The 12,474-nt window shown below is 58.3% G+C and overlaps 1 protein-coding gene across 4 annotated transcripts in view; it reads right to left on the bottom strand.

Annotated features, from left to right (window-relative positions):
• SEPTIN9 (septin 9) overlaps window positions 1-12,474 on the bottom strand; it is a 103,558-nt gene that overhangs the window by 21,845 nt on the left and 69,239 nt on the right. The window contains exon 1 of one of the 4 annotated variants that reach the window (XM_068413289.1): window positions 7,078-7,099. The exons of the other annotated variants lie outside the window; for them this stretch is intronic. The gene's annotated coding sequence lies outside the window, so the exon portion shown is untranslated. Of the gene's footprint in view, window positions 1-7,077; window positions 7,100-12,474 lie in introns of those variants that run through there. 4 annotated transcript variants of the gene reach the window in all.

Genomic DNA, 12,474 nt, shown 5'->3' with positions numbered 1-12,474 from the left:
GGATTCACTTTGATCCCTGCCCACATCACCAAGACTGCTGCAGCAAAGAGATGCTGCTACAGGGCGAGCAGGCACACCGGGTCCCACGAGCCAACCCGCCACCGCGGAGCAGGACCCAGCACCAAGAAAGCCCTCGGCACAAGTCCAGGAGTTTATTTAGTGAGTGACAAAGGCTTTTAGCAACACGGCCCCGTGCCCAGGCGCTGCCGTTAAAGGCTTGCAGACCTACCCAGCCTGCCCGCTCCTCCGTGCCGCTGTAATTACAGCGCTGTGCTGGTGGGAACGCCTCGTGGCCACGTTTCGGGGAACCGGGTGGCTTTGCAGACACAGAAAAGTCCTCGGCATCTACCACCACGTGCCCTCCTCGAGCTCCAGCTGACGCAGCACAGAGGCTGCTGGCCCCAGCTCGGTCCTCAATGAAAACCCAAGGACCAACACCTCTGCGTCAGAACGGATCGCACCAGACAACACCCACACAGCCACGAAGCTTTCATGATCCTGCTCTAATTCTGCCGGTATCCGACCGAGGAACCCAAACCCTTTGGCTTCCCGCAGAGACAGGGCACTCGTCTCCCTTGTGAGACAGCTCCAGGTTAGCAAAGCACTTCAGGAGAAGCAAACACACACCTACTACCTCATCTAACGCCTTTGTAACAAAAATCAGGGAACCCTCCACTCCCCCAGGCACCAGGCAGGAGCATCTGCTGCCGGGAAGGACAAACTGCCCTCGACGCGCTACCGGGCGATGCGATCTGCTCCCACCCTGCCCCAGCTGCTCCACGTCACCCACAGCAGATACAGGGATTACCCCGAAGGCAGAACACGCACAAGGCCAGCCCGGTCCTTGCAAGCCCCTGGAGGTATCCACCGCGCAGGACAAGCCCCTCTGACGCAGGCATGGAGAGGCAGGTTGTAGGAAAACACCCTTCTGAGAGCCCTCCCCACCCCAGGCTGCTGCTGATCGACACCTGGGTCTCTGCAACCACCAGCCTAAGCAAGCATTTAACTTTCGTTAAGCTTCTTGCAACGCTCATTTATTATTTTTTATTATTTATTATATTATTATTAATAAAAACATTACTATTTGCAAAGGACTTATTGCAAAGCCCTCATCCTCATTCCTTCAAACAGGAACTTGGCTCTCAGCTCATCTCCTCACCCCACTGTTACCTCTGGCCTTTGGTGAAGCGCTGCCTGGTTTTCCCTCCCTCGTCCCGAAGGGATTTATTTGTCTGTAGGGATGTGGCTGGTCCAAAGGGCCTCCTCCAAACACAAGCCCATCATCCCTTCTCCTCTGGTGAGGGGCATCAGACCGGAGCCTGCCGGGGTCTGCGAGGTGGAAGCGCTCGTTTCCTGTGAGCACAGTGTGCTTCCACACGCTCAAATGTAAGCCAAGCAAAAAAAAAATATATAAAAATAATAAAAGCCAACCCCAGAACTGATCCCGAAGACTGTTGGGTCACTCTGAACACTTTTTTCCAACCCTCGATCCTGGGCTGTGCAGCCCAGCGTTACTCACAGAGCTGCCAGGGAGCAAACGCGCCGGAGCCAACCCGCACGGCAGCCACACGCTCCTGCCCGGCTCTGCCCCGAGCACACGTGGACTCAGGCTTTCACACAGCTGCCAACGCGCTGCCACGCTGCCCCTCGCGGAGCCGACCGGCCCGGCGTGCCCGAGGGCTGGCCGCAGATCCCAAATTAGCCCCGTTCCAAAACGGCAACGCTGAAAGTGGAAAAAATCCCTAAGTACCACTAGAAAAAAAAAAAAAAAAAAGACTAAATCACGTGGAAAATATGCTGCCCTGGGCAGCAGCGCTGGGTTATGCAATGGTTTTAACTCCTGCACCGCTTGCACACGCGGGAGAGAACCCGAAGCGTGCTGGCCCCCGGGGTGGGATGGCAGCCTGGGCAATGGGTGCAGATAAGGTCCAGCAGCATACACAGAGAAATTAAGAAATTAAACAAATGGAGCAGAAAGCCACCCTCTGCTTGCAATAAAGGCCAGGAGCATCTCCAGCACCTCCTCACTGCTGCTCGTCTGTCCAGCTCCGCTAACGAGCAGCCGGCAGCGTGCAGAAGGGGCTGGCCCCCTCCCTGGGCAGGGGGACGCGCAGGCCCCAGGGAGCAGATGCTACATGCTGCCTCACCACGTTGCCTTCAGCGCAAGAAGGAGGGCTCGGGACTCCCCAGCCCCCAGCAAGACAAAGGGCACAGGAAGCGCGGGGCGATGGCAGGCGGCGGTTTGTCACCAGGGTTTGTCACCGCGGAGCGCGCAGGCGCGCGGCCGCCCAGGATGTGCTCGAGCAGCACAGCCGGCAGCGCGGCCCACGCTGCTGCAGCTCGCCTGCGGGGAAAAAGTGAGGTAAAGGGCATTTGCTTCTAGCACCTGGCTCCTGGTTGGGAAAAAAATTAAATAAAAATGAATATATTGCAACTAGGAGGGTCTGCAGGACAGCAGGGAGGCAAAGACACAAATGCCCTGGTGGCATCAGCAGATTCCCAAGGGAAATGCTGCAACCCAGACCTTCACTTTTCTTTGTAGCTTCCCAGCACTCAGCTGGTCTTTTCTTAGCAAGGACTCCAGCATCCCGCTTGGCTCCAAGGGGTTTGTGGCAGCAGAGGCAGGATGTGGCCGAGCCACAGGACCACTCTGCAGCACAAACACACAGGGATGCTGTGCCGGGTGGCAGGGAGCACGCCCGGCAGACACTTGTCCAAAATAGAAAGCTCCTAGAAATAAATCGGAGCAGAAGCGGTGGCTGCCTGGGATGCACCACGGGCACATCTTGTACGTGTCTGACCTGTTGTGCTCTCTGCGGGGACAGCACAAACCTGCGGTACTCTCGGTGCCAGCATCGCCGAGCTGACCCTTCCAGAGCGCTGCAAGGAGGGATGGATTAATAAACACCCGACACCGTGAGACATTCCTGATTGCCACCGAGTCCCTGGCAAGAGCAGGATCAGACCTCACACGCTATTGCTTCCCAGTGCCACCGTAACACGGCTGCTTGTCCCTCCCGTGGGGAGGGAGGCTGGGGAAGCACACGGGCTGCTCGCTTCGCTGATGGGGGCAGAGAGCCCAGAGCCTGCAGCTCCCTCCGGCTCCTGTATTCCTGGATAAACATGAAGCACAGGGGAACATGTGCTGGTGCCATATTTAGACCTCCTCTGCCAAGGAAACCCTCTCCATGTGGGCACGGGAGATGTCGAGACCGTCAGGGCAGCGCTGCACCAAGCAGGATCAGCCCCATGGCTCCAGCCCGTGCGCCAGGCTCAGGACAGCTGCTCCGAAGCTGATTTTGCCAAAGACTCCGGGCTGTTGCGTTGTAATTGATGCACGTCAGACAAGAGCCAAACCCAACATCTGCGAAGCAGCAGATGAAAGGCACCCTGCGGGGAGGGGAGCCCCAAGGAGCACCCCCAGGGAGCTCCCCGCTCCTCCAGCCAGCTGGATGCCGTGCACGGGCGGCCGTGGGATGGGCTCTGCGAAACGCTGCTGGCGAGGGGCTGCCAGCAAACCGAGGGCTTCGAAATGCTGCGCCGATGCCACACGGCTGCAACAACCCGGGTTGGCTGCGGGCAGGGAACGCGAACACTGGCCATGGGCTCACCCGAAACCCCGAACCCCGGGGCTGGCAGTGCTCATCGAGGAGTTGGGAAAGGGAGCTGGAGGAGATGGGTGTTGCCACTGCAGATGATACACAAAGATTAAATAACCCTTGCAGAGGCTGAATCAGGAATGTCTCGTGTATCACAGCTCCCAGACAGACCCAGCAGCCCTATGCTCTGCCCCAGCGATGCGTGGGGAGCGGGATGCTGGTGATGCGGGAGGGCAGAGCTGGTCCTGGAACGGGGCTGGTCATGGACCTGGTGCTCAGGGGCTGCACGGAGCTGCTGGAGAGAGGCCAGGAGGCTGCACCTCTGCCACTGCCGCCCGCCACATCCTCCCTGCCACCAGATCCAAACCTCTTGCACACTGTACAGATACGCACGCGATCAATGGAGAAATGCCAACACTTGCTGGGTGAATCAAAGAAACCTCCCTCGGGTGCAGGGAGCACCAAGCATTTGCCACCTTTTGGTGATCCTGCAGCTGCTTCTGCAGAACTACGAGCACCCAGAAGACCAGGACACTGCGGTGGGGATAACTCCCCTTCCCTCTACACAGCAGAGGCTGGAAACACCGCAGGCTTCCAGGTTTGTTGGATGGGTTCACGCGAACGCAGAGAGAAGATTCCCAGCAGTGAACAGCGGTATATCAGGGTGTGAAAACACAACTGCTTCCCAGGCAGCTGAGCAGCGCGGACCAACTAACCTTTCGATTTTTGGGAGCAGCAGTCTTACAAAATTGCGCCTGTAGGGTGTAACAGAGACATTTTTAGAACCAAAGAGTGAATTTATAGTTCCTGGCTAACTACAGCCGCTGGCGGGACTGCAGCACACGCAGCCTCCGGGGCCTCTCCCCTTTGCACACCGAGCCAGTGGCCATGAGCTATGGAAACGGATCCAACACGCGGAGGAGGTGGCAAAGCCACAGCTTTCCCTTCCGAGGGGACAGGAGGAGTCAGGAGGGAGGGAGGCAGCAAAGCCGGGGCTGGATGGTGGCCCATGCATTGCTGCTTTCTTCAGCTGCCCAGTCAGAGCCGCTGCGGGATGCCCCCGTGCTGAGCACAGCAGGTCTGTGCTGGTCCCACAGGGATGTGTGGGTACCCCGGCATGCAAGGCATGGCTCGGTCCGAAACTGGGGGGACAGCCAGTGCCCCGGAGGAGGGCTCAGCCTGGCACCCAGACCCTGCAGCACCAAACGGTAACTAAGGGACGTTTCTATTATTCAATTGCAATCATCTGTGCCCGGCTGGCACGGCCAGGCCTGAGCTGGAGCCTGTCCCTCACATCCCTGGGCACCAGGCTACGCTTTCAGGCTGGCCACCAGCCCAGGCCCACCTACCAACTGGTTATGTTTCCTTCTCAGCTTGCATTTCCACCCAGGTGCCCACAGACAGGACCTAGAAATAGCAGAGGATGCTTAACTACGCTTCATTAGACCAAATCCACCCGACAGCTGTCAGAGAGGTGGCCAGGTGCCTCCTGAGCACGCAAGATGCTCCAGGCTTAAAGCCTTTTACTCACATTTTCAGAGATCAAAAAAGGAGGCAGTGATTCCTGCTCTGGAGCAAGCGCTTCGGTAGGTGACCAGGCAGGGCCACAGCGCCCAGCCACGGTCACGAGCCACGGGCACACACCACACACAGCTGCGCAGCTCGAGCCATCGCTGCTCACCCGCCTGGGCTTCGGTCCCCCTCCCTGCTCCGGAAACGGTCCTCTGCAGCTCACCCCTCTGCAGCTCACCCCTTGCTCACTCTTTCATTTACAAGACATGGATGGCCCAGGGTCACAGCTCCCCTTCCTGGCTTAACTCTCTGGCTGCCGCAGGCTCCGTTCACGGGCATTTCTGGGCTGGGATGCAGTGAGCTCGTCCCAGAGGTCAAACCACAGTGCCAGCTCCACCTGGACGCAACCTCAAGCTCAGGCGCAAGCCACCGTGCCGCCTCGGCGTGCTCCTGGTCCGGCGTGAGGCCGACCACCGCCCTTCCCCGGCTCAGACACGTGCCAGCCCTTGCAGCGCAGCCGGCACTTGTACATCCTCATTTCTCCAACCACGTGAGGCAGCAGCTCTAAACTACTCACAGAGACCTGCAAGGAGCTGTTATGCTGTTCTACCTTCTGTTTGCCCAGAGAAGTTCAAAAGGAAGGAGATGGTCATAAGTAACCCCAAGCCTTGCAAACACGAGCCCTGAGCCTCGGCCACGGGGAGGTCTCTGGCCACGTGGCCGCCACCGTCTCCCTCCATAAGCAGCTTCCCCCAGAGGCAGAGCGAGAGCTGACCCCAAGACCAGCCCTGCCTCGCTGGGGATGACCCCATCACAGGGGAACTCTCTTGCACACCAAGACCAGCAAAAGCTACTCCATCAACCAGCCCCACGCAGCAAAACGCTGGTGCCCAGGGCAGCCCTTGCTCCCCGCAGACAGGCTCGGGGTGCCCGTACCCAGGGGGGTGTCTAAGGACCAAGACAAAGCTGATTCCCTGGTGGGTCTGGGGAGGTGACCCCCTCTCAACCCCCTGTCCACCCTGGGGACACCCTCAGCACCTGAGGGACACGGAGACCCTTCCCTATCCCTGGGTGAGAGAAAGCATCTCTCACCCCTGTCACCACTTCTCTGCAGAACTCTTAAGAGAAAACAAAGAGGCAGGCAGTGCTCCTGCCCAAATAGCCTCGCAGAAGGAACACGTCCCACCATAGGCCCCACATGGGCACCTCGGCACAGGCACCGGGCACTGCACACCCGGGGCTGAGCTCCCCGCAGGACCCAGTTACTGACTTGTGCAGCTACATCAATACAAAACAAAAGCAAGGCAGCAGTGCCAGGGCTGCCAGCACCCGGGGTGCTCCCAACCAGTGCTCAAGGAGGGATTTACATCCTGGGGCTTTTAGTTTAGCTTTTGGTTTTTTGTGGTTTTTTTTTTTGCTTTAGGTTTTTAATTTTTTTCTTTTGGTCTTTTTGTTTTGTTTTTTTGAGGGGCAGGGGAGTTTTTTGTTTCTTTTTTGTTATGGGTTTGGGTTTTTTGGGGTTTTTTTTTGTTTTGTTTTGTTTTTTTACGAAGGGCAACTACATCCCAGACACCCCGAGAGCCCAATTGCGGGGGGCGGCAGCAGCGCAGGCCCCCGCCGGAGGTGCCCCCCCCGCCCCGGCCGCTGCTCAGCCCGGACAATGCCGGCACCGCGGCCAGGCGCCCGCCGAACCGCGGCCCCTCCTGCGGGGCGAGAGGGGCCGGGCGGGGGCTGCGGGACGAGCCCCCCCCCCCCCCCCCCCCCGCCGGGTACCCTGCCCCGGCACCCCCCCACGGCACTCGGTGCCCGGGGCCCTCCGTGGGAACCGGCGGGACACACCCCCCCCGCCCCGCGCTCTCAGACCCTCCCCCGGCATAATTCACCCCAGAAAAAGAACTTCCCCGCCATCACCCCCCTCTCCCCGCTGCCCCCCCCCGGCCCCCGCCCCCGGGCACCGGCGACTCACCCGCGGCGGCGGCGGCTCCGGCAGCCGGCGGGTCCCCGCCTCCTCCCGCGCTGCCCTCCGCCTCCTCCCACCGCCCTTCCTCCTCCTCCTCCTCCCCCCGCCTCCAGCCCGGCCCGGGGGGATGGAGCCGCTTCCCGGGAAGTTTGTTTCGCCCCAGGGCGGTTTCCATCCCCCCGCCGCTACGAGCCTGGCCCGGGCCCGGGGCGGGGGGGGCTCGCAGGGGTTCAGAGGGGGAAGGGGCTGGGGGCGATGTGCAGGGCACGTCCCACCCCTCCCTCCAGCCGCGGTCACTCCCGGGCCCACGCAGGAGGTGCGGGGGGGTCGGTGCTGGGGACTTCTACAGGGAAAGTGCGGGGCTGGGACAGACCCCGCAGCCCCATCCCCGGCAGAGCCGCGGTCCATCCCTCTGCTCCAGGGACAAAGGGACACGTCTGGGTGCCCAGCGCTGAGCACAGCCCTTCGGCACTCAGTGCTCCGGGCTGACACTCGCCTTTGGCTTTCAAGCACCCTGAAATTCTCCCAGCAGAGACCCAAACCATCTCTGGTGGGTGCTGATGCCGCTGACCGTGGGCTCGCTTTGCTCCGCAGCTGTTTGAAGACCCCTAGGCCGCATCTCGCATCCACCGGGGACGAGACAGCAGCCTACCCCCATGAGCCTGGCTGCTTTTTAAAATAATGTCAATTAAGCTGAATAAAGATATTATCTGTCTCCACAAGCCCTTCCTGCCTTATATCTTGATTAGCAGCCCTTCACCACCACCTCTCTCTCCCACCAGCGGAAAGAAGGGCCGCAGCCGCAGGAGGAGAGCAGCGCTGTGTATGGGGCTGCACGGCTGGCCCCGCTCCCACCGGCAGCGTGGGGTCCTGCCGTGGGTCGCAGCCCCCTCGGTGCTGTTCAGCGGTGACAGCGGGAAGCCCTGGGAACAGGCCCGGAGAGCCCAGCGACGCCTGCGCTGCCCGAGCTGCAGGGCCAGGAGCAGAAGGGGCTCTCCCTCCCTTCCCAGCCACGACGCAAACCCAACCTGCCTCTTTTGCACCCCTGGTTCTGACATGTTACTTCAACCCGTCCTATGATCTCCAGATATTTCTCCCCCAGCTCCCTGCAGTTCTCAGATCGGCATTCCCAGAGAAAGGCCTGCAGGCAACAAAAGGGTTAAGAGAATTTGCACATTTGCAGCCCTCAATACCCAAAGGACTCCATTTCCCATGCACAGCCCACAAGCCAGAGGCTAGTACTTGTCCATCCTTTTTTATCTGTTACCAGCATCACCAGCCACAGTCAAACTCCTGCTCCAGCCAAACCCTGACGCCCCCAAGCCCGCCCTGCCCCACAAACATGGCTCTCACATGGCTGTCACCTTCCTTCTCCCCTTCCGGACCACGAGCCGCGGTGGCTCTTCCTCCACCCACACCAGCCACCACGTGCCAGCCTGGCAGCATCCTCTCCCCGCAATGCCCTGCAAGGCTGGCACGGGCTGCCCTGGAAACGATGGGTGCTCAGGGGGGCAAGACTCGTGTCCCCTCTCACGTCCCCCCCACTTCAGCAAGTGCCACAAATACCAATTTCTGAGAAACCTCCACCCCAGCACCCAGGCAGGAAACAGCCTCAATCTGCTTACGCTGCAGCTGCGCGGAGCTTTCTGCTGGATTACACGACTTTTTATGACTTAATAAAGCTTTAACCCCTATCAATGGGCATTAGTGTTTTAATCTCCCTAATCGCCAGGAAAATCCAACACTAGATGCCAAACTGGGCTTGCCTGAGTAGCAGCTGGGTCTGTTTGCAAGTCACTCCAGCCTTGCGTTAGCTGGAAAAAGGCAGGAGCAGAGGTGGAAAACAGCTCAGCCTGGCTCGGCAAAGCTCCGCCGGGCTCGCTCAGGTGCTGTGCTCGCACGGGGAACAAGGAGCACGTGGGCTTTGCAGAGGGGATCCACTCTTCACGTCCCTGCCGTTAAATTACCCACAGCCGTACCGTTGTGCAGGTGTTGAGCATCCAGCACAGGGTTCACTTGCCCAAACCAAGACTGGCAGCAGAGGGGTGAGCCCAGGGTGCTCGGCCACGTGAGCCAACATCTCGCTCCTCGATGTTGTTTTTCCACATTGAAACAGTGGACGTATTTTAGTCCTGCCTGTGAAAGGGGAGGGGGAAAAAACCCTATAGAAAAGTTCCCCCCTTGGTCACAAAGCTCTGCAAAGACATTTGTAATGGGGTGAGAGCTCACACTGTGTGCAAGTTGTTTTTCAGATTAATTCGTAGAAAATATTTTGTTTCGACTCGTATCTCATCCTTCCCAGAAACGACCCGAGGTGGGGGACGAGCAGCACAGGAGGACAATAAAATGGCATCCTTGGCCTCAAAGCAAATAATCACATTGGGCTTTGCTCACCATGCTTGTCCTCGCGAGGGCTCTCGGGGACTTTGGGGCTGTTTGGGAGGCACTCAGAGTGACAAACAGCCACCTCCAGGATGTGCTATTACAGGAGCATCTCTCTGTTCCTGAAGGGAGAGCAGGGCCCTGCCATACTTGTTCTCCCACTGCATGTTTCCTTACCCCTACGGTGCAGATGAACAGGACAAGGATTAAGTGACTCCCCCAGGGTCAGGCAGAAAACTTATAACAGAGCCACGAGCTGGATCCAAATCCCCCATTCAGAGTTTGAAAATCACAAAGTCATTGTTCTTCTCTTTAAAAAAATAATAATCGGAGTCAGGAGCAATTCTTGCTGTTGTAAATTGTACCAAGGGATTTGCACTAACTACAGATCCAGTTCTTGGGCTTACAACTTACTCAAAATAATAAGGAAGGCTCCTGCCTGCCTTACACTGGTGCAGCCCTATCTGTATTCACTTTACCTGACATCTTTGCAGGTGAAAGCAGGTCCCCATGTCACAGCCACACTGCACAGGGCAGTGGGGACAAGCCCCCGCGCTAGCGCAGGGCTAGTGGGGCTCAGTGGAGAAGGTGGGTCCATGGGTGGTCCAGCACTGATGCTCAGGAAAGGCTGGGAGGCAGCAGAAGGAGCAGATCACCAGCGATGGCTTCCACAGTATCTCAGTTTTGGGGATATTCCTAACCACCATCCTTTACCTTGCTTCAGAAAACTGTCCGGCACCGGGGCTGGTCCCCGGCCACGCCAGCCCTGCTCCACCCCAGCAGCACCACAGCTCTTCCCTACGCCGGGTGATGCTCTGCCCTTCGCCAGCATGTGCCCCAGCTCCAACCATAGATCCCCAGCTCGGAGGAATAACCGAGATCTGCGAATGAAGACAGCTTCAGCAGGACTAGCCAGCCTGCGAGGGAGACCTGCAGGGCTGCCAACAAAAATGTGTCACCCCAAGCTGCCCAGCACTAAGAAAATATCAAATCCCTTGACGGTGGGGAGCACGAGCAGGACGTCTTTCCTCACAGAAACGCCGAAGGGACATTTCCCATTTGTACTGCACTGATCCTCAGTTAAAAGTGCAGCGTTACAGCTTAGTAAATCATTTTTATTGTTTTAATAGTGCAGCAATGCTGACCACCTGCAAGTCCCCAATGACTCTGATGGATAGCTGGAAATCCTGCAAGCTGTATTTATAATCTCAGATCAATAGCAGAAGGAAAAGCACACCCAGAGACCTCGGTAAAGCACCAGCAGGCTCAGTGGAATGCAGCATGACCGAGAAAAGGACACGGGCTTGCAGACCACAAGACCAAAATTTAATTTTTTAAACGCTGAAAGAGACACCATCACTTCTAGCAGGAGCAGAAAGGATCCCCCATCACCAAGAACACCTAAACCAAACCCCAACACTTTTCTAAGAGGCTGGCTGCAGGTGTCACCACCTGGGAAGGACTCTGGCAGATAGCCACCATGGTCCCATCTGAATGTGTAGGGTAACTCTCCAGAAGGTCTGCAGTGGTTAAGACCTACAGAGCAATGATATTTCCTCCCTTCTGGCCCTACTGCACTCCCAAGCCTATAGCTGATTTTTTTTTCTTTGAAGCTACCTGGCCCTTGGCAGTGAGCGGCTTCCCTGAGCAGCCCATGTCACAAGGCATCTGTGCAGGTATCACACCAGTTTCTTCATGAAAGGACTTATTTGGTGGCTTAAATCTCCCTAGACAGAGTCAGCAGAGGAGCAGCAGGTACCCTGGGGTGCAGGCGCTGCCAGAAGCATCTGGGGGCCCTGCAGGCTCCATCACACAGAGCAGGGACGTCCTGAGCCAGCACAGGGAGCGACCACCACCAAGCCCCCCCATGCCTGGGCCGGGAGCAGGCAGCCAAGCCTGCCACCATCACTGAACCGTGCCTGTTTTGTTGAACCCATGTTACACACGGTGCCAGGACCGTTCCCACGCCCACCGCACCAAAACCTGGGGGCTCTTCCAGACGGACACCTCCAGCCCACTCCTGTTCTCCAGGAGGGAAGGAAGGAAGGAATTATTTCACGTGCTGCCATCAGCTGGCACCGCGTCCTTGGCGTGAGTCACCCGCTCCCCAGGGACGCTGTGCCTCACTTCCCAGCGTCGCATCCCGCTCCCCGGGGACGCTGTGCCTCACTTCCCGCTGTCACATCCCCGCGGTGCCCCCGCAGCAGTGTCCCTTCCTCCGGCACGTTTCTTCAGCAGAGGATCTGCGGCGTCTGCTCGCTTGAGCGGGGAAGGCAGGAGGCTCCTCGCTGTGCTTGGGCAATCCATCATTTTCCAGAAGGGAATGGGCTTTGCTGGGAAGCCACTCCGGGGTCATGAATATTTGGAAAAAGCAAGGAAAAAAACCCCACTCCTCCCAACATCCTCCGCCTTCCGGGGGCACTGGTTTGGCCACCGAAGTGCCGGTTCGGACAGACGCGAAGCGCGCTCAGCATCTTCCAGGCAACTCCCCCGACACCGCAGCTCTGAGCACAGGTTTTGCTCGGCAGGGACCGGTCTGCCTTGGCACCGAAACGCTGTGGCTCGAGCGTCACCAGGACAGCTCTGCAGATGGCACGGCTCGGCCCTGCCGAAGGAAATGCACTGGGCTGCTTTGGCTGCTGCCTTTTCTTTAGGAGTAATCCTCATCCCTCCTCCTCAGGGGCACGATCTGCTCCCCAGACACCCCCAGACGGACTATCACAAAGGACAAATAACCCTCAAAAGGGTAAAGCAAAATGCTCTGCACATCACCCCGCCAGCATCCCAGCTCCGCCAAACCCCTGTATCCTGCCCTGCAGAGAGAGGGGGGCTGACACACCCTCCGAGGGTCTTGCATGCCAGAAGGGCACCTCGCAGGGGTCCATCACCCCTTCACCGCTGCCTCTGTTTCTCTTGCCACCAGCAGCACGGTCAAAGCGGTCTCAGCAGCAGGGGCAGAGGATAAGTTTGGTAAAAATAAATCACCTTTGCAAGGAGGAGTGGTATGGAGTGAAAAATTTG

Source organism: Nyctibius grandis, chromosome 15 (genome assembly GCF_013368605.1).
Source record: "Nyctibius grandis isolate bNycGra1 chromosome 15, bNycGra1.pri, whole genome shotgun sequence".
Classification (NCBI taxonomy): domain Eukaryota; kingdom Metazoa; phylum Chordata; class Aves; order Nyctibiiformes; family Nyctibiidae; genus Nyctibius; species Nyctibius grandis.
Note: the sequence above shows the minus strand (reverse complement) of the source record. Positions and strands in the feature narration are given on the sequence as shown.